A 4167-nucleotide genomic window follows, 5' to 3' on the forward strand; every position below is an offset into this window, starting at 1 on the left:
GTCCCACTTGCATATCAGCCACATTTGGCTCATCATTTCCACCAATAGATGATCCATCATCTACCCTTGATTGTATACCTGTGGGAGTACTTGGTTGTACCATTTCTTGCACATTTGGTGCATGGACAGCTTGCTGTCTATCAACATATGCAGGTGGATTCACATCTTGGAAAGTGGTTCTCCTCATTTCCACATCCCTCATGGGTGCCTTATGCATCTTCTTCTCATTAAAGACCACATCATGGCTGCGTATGATCTTCTTTGCTTCTGGATCCCAGAGACGATAGCCCATCTCTCCACTTTCACCATAACCTAGAAAGATGCATTTCCTAGACTTAGGATCTAGCTTCTTTTGAAGCTCTTTTGGCACATGTGCATATGCCTCACACCCAAATATATGCAAGTGAGAGTAAGAGGGCTTCTTGCCACTCCATGCCTCTTTAGGAATACCACCATCCAAACTCTTCTTCGGTGATGTATTGATCACATGCACTGCAGTCTTCATTGCCTCAGCCCAAAAACCACCAGAAAGACTTGCATTGGAAAGCATGCATTGGAACCTTTCTTGAATGGTACGGTTCATCTTTTCTGCAACTGGATTTTGCTCTGGAGTACGAGGGGATGTGAGCTCCCTCTTAATCCCACGTGTATCACAGAAATGCTAAAAGTCATGAGAGAGATACTCTCCACCATTGTCAGTCCGTAGGCATTTAAGCATTCTACCTGACTGATTCTCAACCAAGGCCAGACATTTCTGAAATACCTGGAACACATCACTCTTCCGAGCTATAGCATAAGCCCACACTTTCCTAGTTGCATCATCAATGAATGTCACATAGTATTCAGCCCCGCCTAATGACCATGTAGGCATGGGACCACTTATGTCTGAATGCACCAAATCAAGCTTTTCAAACTCTTTCTTTCCCCTTCTTTTATGGGCTGATTTAGTCTGCTTCCCATAGAGACAATGCTCACAAAATTCAAAATCAGAGAAACTCAAATGTGGTACATAACCCAAATGGCATAAGAGTTTCATTCCATTCTGGCTCATGTGCCCCAACCTGCAATGCCACAAAGAAGTGCTTGGCTGCTCGGTTATTGCAACAACATGATCAAATACCCCTGATACATGTAAGGGATACAAAGTCCCACACTTGGCACCCCTGGCCAAAAGCATAGATCCCTTCTGAATTTTCCAACTCTGAAAGCCAAAAGTGGTGTGAAGACCAGCATCATCTAGCTGACCCACTGAAATAAGACTCTTGGTCAGCTTAGGCACATGTCTCACATGTTTCAAAACAAATGCAGACCCATTTGCAAAAGAAAACTTTATGTCACCTGCTCCCACTATGTCACATGCATAGTCATTTCCAAGATGCACACAACCTGTCTTTCCACTGTCATAAGTGGAGAACCATTCCCTATGGGGAGTAACATGGAATGAAGCACCAGAATCCAAAATCCAATCCTGGGAATATGCATCATCTGAAGTGGTAAGCAACTTTGCAGATAAACTAGACATGAAGAGAACGTCATTGTCACTATCATGTGTGACTGCATTGATCTCCTCGATCTTCACTTTTCCTTTGTCCTCCCTTGGACTCTCTTCCTTTTGATTTGCACCCCAATTTGCATTCTTTTTCTTATCCTTTTGCTCTCTTTTCAGCTTGTAGCAATCCTTTTTCATATGGCCCTTCTTGCCACAATGGTAACACTCAATGTTCTGTGCCCTGGATTTGCTACGAGACTTCCCTCTTTCTTGGGACTTCCCCCTAAACTGTGATCTGCCCCTTTGCACATTTAAGGCTGCATCCTACTTGTTGCCGTCCATAGACTTCCGTCTAATCTCCTCGGCCAACAAGCTACCCACAACATCATCAAACTTCAGTACTCCACTAGGTGCAGAGTTACTGACAGCTGTACGGAAGGTATCCCATGAGGATGGCAATGAACATAAGAGAAATATTGCCTTAGTCTCCGCATCAAAATTCATCTTCTGAGCCTGAAGCTGGCTGAAAATAATATTGAATTCATTCAAGTGAGAAGCAATGGAGACCCCTTCCTTCATCTGCAGCTCAAACAACCTCTTCATGAGGTAAACTTTATTAGAGGCAGTTTCCTTCTCATAAGTGGCACACAATTTCTTCCACAAATCTTCCGTAGTCTGCTCATTTACTACTGTGAAATAAACTGACTCTGCAAGATGAAGTCTAATAGTAGACTTTGCTAATGCATCCAACTCATTCCACAGACATATTTGCAGGCTTAGCTTCAATCCCTGCCAAGGGTTTAATCTGCTTCTTTTAAATAAGCACATCCCTTATTTGTTCTTTCCACAAAGAAAAGTTTGTCCCATCAAACTTTTTAATGCTGAAAAACTCCTTTTCAGACATGGAAGAGGATGCCATGATGCAAATGAAACAAAATCCCAAATGCTAGTGCCTGCAAGAGAGAATCACACCAAATACTAGGTGCACCCAAATGTGTATGCCAAATAGAGTGAAATATCACCAAAACTCAAAGCTCAAAGCATCAAAAGATGCATCTAACTCATGTGCATATACTATGCATCCATATGAGCAAATCTAGCCCAAAAGAAAATGCCAATAACTACCAAATGACTTAAGCATAAACACCGTCCACTGGCATATGCATCAATAATATGTCATCCAAGAGAGCATAGCACTATCAGTACATCACCTGCAATGTGTCAAAGCTGTCCCTCAACATAAAATAGCATCCATGTGCAAAGCGTCCATAAAAAATAGCATCCCACAAGGCAATTTGGGCCTATCAGTGCATCCAATAAGGACCGTAATGCATCTAAATGGCCTATAAATCATCCACTGCAACCCAATGCACACCACGAATGAGCGCACACTGCTCAAACTACAACCAGAGTGATCTGCATAAGGTATGCTCAAGAAATCATAGTCCTACGGTAATGACCGCTACTGAAAATAGAACTTGAGATGCCTCAAAACATGGGCGCCATTGCATAGTCGGACTCAGCAAGAAAATCTGCAAATATCTCTCTTCTGCCAAAACTTCAAAATCCCAACCGATGAGTGAGAAATGGGAGTCAACACTTATCCACTGCCATGTGGCATAAATCTAAGGTTTCAAAACCTTTGAATGAAAAATGCATAACAGAGAGACGAAATCGAAAACACAGAGATCTATAACTCTGAAAATCCTCCACCGAATCACGCAAGAACTGACAGGTAGGGGTTTTTGGGCATCCGGAACGCAATGGGACATACGGTTTTGAAAACCGTGGTCTCAATCACTAGGTCCAACACACGGATTGAAAAATGTTTTTGGAAACTGAGCTGTTTGTAAACTTCACCAGAGTGTGAATGATGAGCAACATAGAAGTTTTAGGACCTCTTGAGTCCACTAGAACTGACAGATCTGCAAATGGTTGCTCCAAACTTGAGTTCCAACACCCGAGCAAAAAACGCAAAAACTGATACAGTGAGCCAGAAATCCAATGAAATGATCCCAGATTCAAGAATGAAGGTGTTTCCAAGCTTCTGAAGTAATGTGGACACCAAAAGCAAGCAATAGTTGCCTCTACAAGTCAATACGGAGTGTCTGTCATCGAACGGAATAGGGAAAAGCTCAAAAAACGGCTTTTTCTTTCAAACCACTTAACAGGCTCTCAAAACCACTTCATAAAGCCAAAGTGACTTTTCCAAAGGTTCCTCCAAGGTCTCTGCACACTCGAATGCAAGTAAAGTCACCCACAAAGCTTGAGCTTCAAGCATTCACGCACGCTCAGCTAGATCACCCGAGCTCTGATACCAGTTGAGAGTGCTCTAAACGGAAGCAAGAACGGAAGAAGGAGAGAGAGAGAGACAGAGACAGAGATAGAGAGCCACAAGTTTTGGTGGGTGCTGAACCACCCTAATCTTCTTTTTCATTCATTTATATATGTGTTTGAGTATTGTACATAACTGGGGTAAAGGCACAGTGACCTTTAACCCCCACACCCCTTTCTTTGACCTCCCTTGAGAGAGCCTTGAGAGGACTGGTTATTTATTTCATGGACCTTCTAATAGTCCATAAGAAAGGAGTTGATAATACTGCATGGTTATATGCACATGATAAATACATATATAATAAATGCTTATAATGAGATGAGGATTGAGAAATAAATCCTCA

The sequence above is a fragment of the Dipteris shenzhenensis genome, chromosome 24, assembly GCF_047967505.1.
Source record: "Dipteris shenzhenensis isolate YYH24624 ecotype China chromosome 24, Dip_SZ_1.0, whole genome shotgun sequence".
In the NCBI taxonomy this organism is placed as follows: Eukaryota; Viridiplantae; Streptophyta; class Polypodiopsida; order Gleicheniales; family Dipteridaceae; genus Dipteris; species Dipteris shenzhenensis.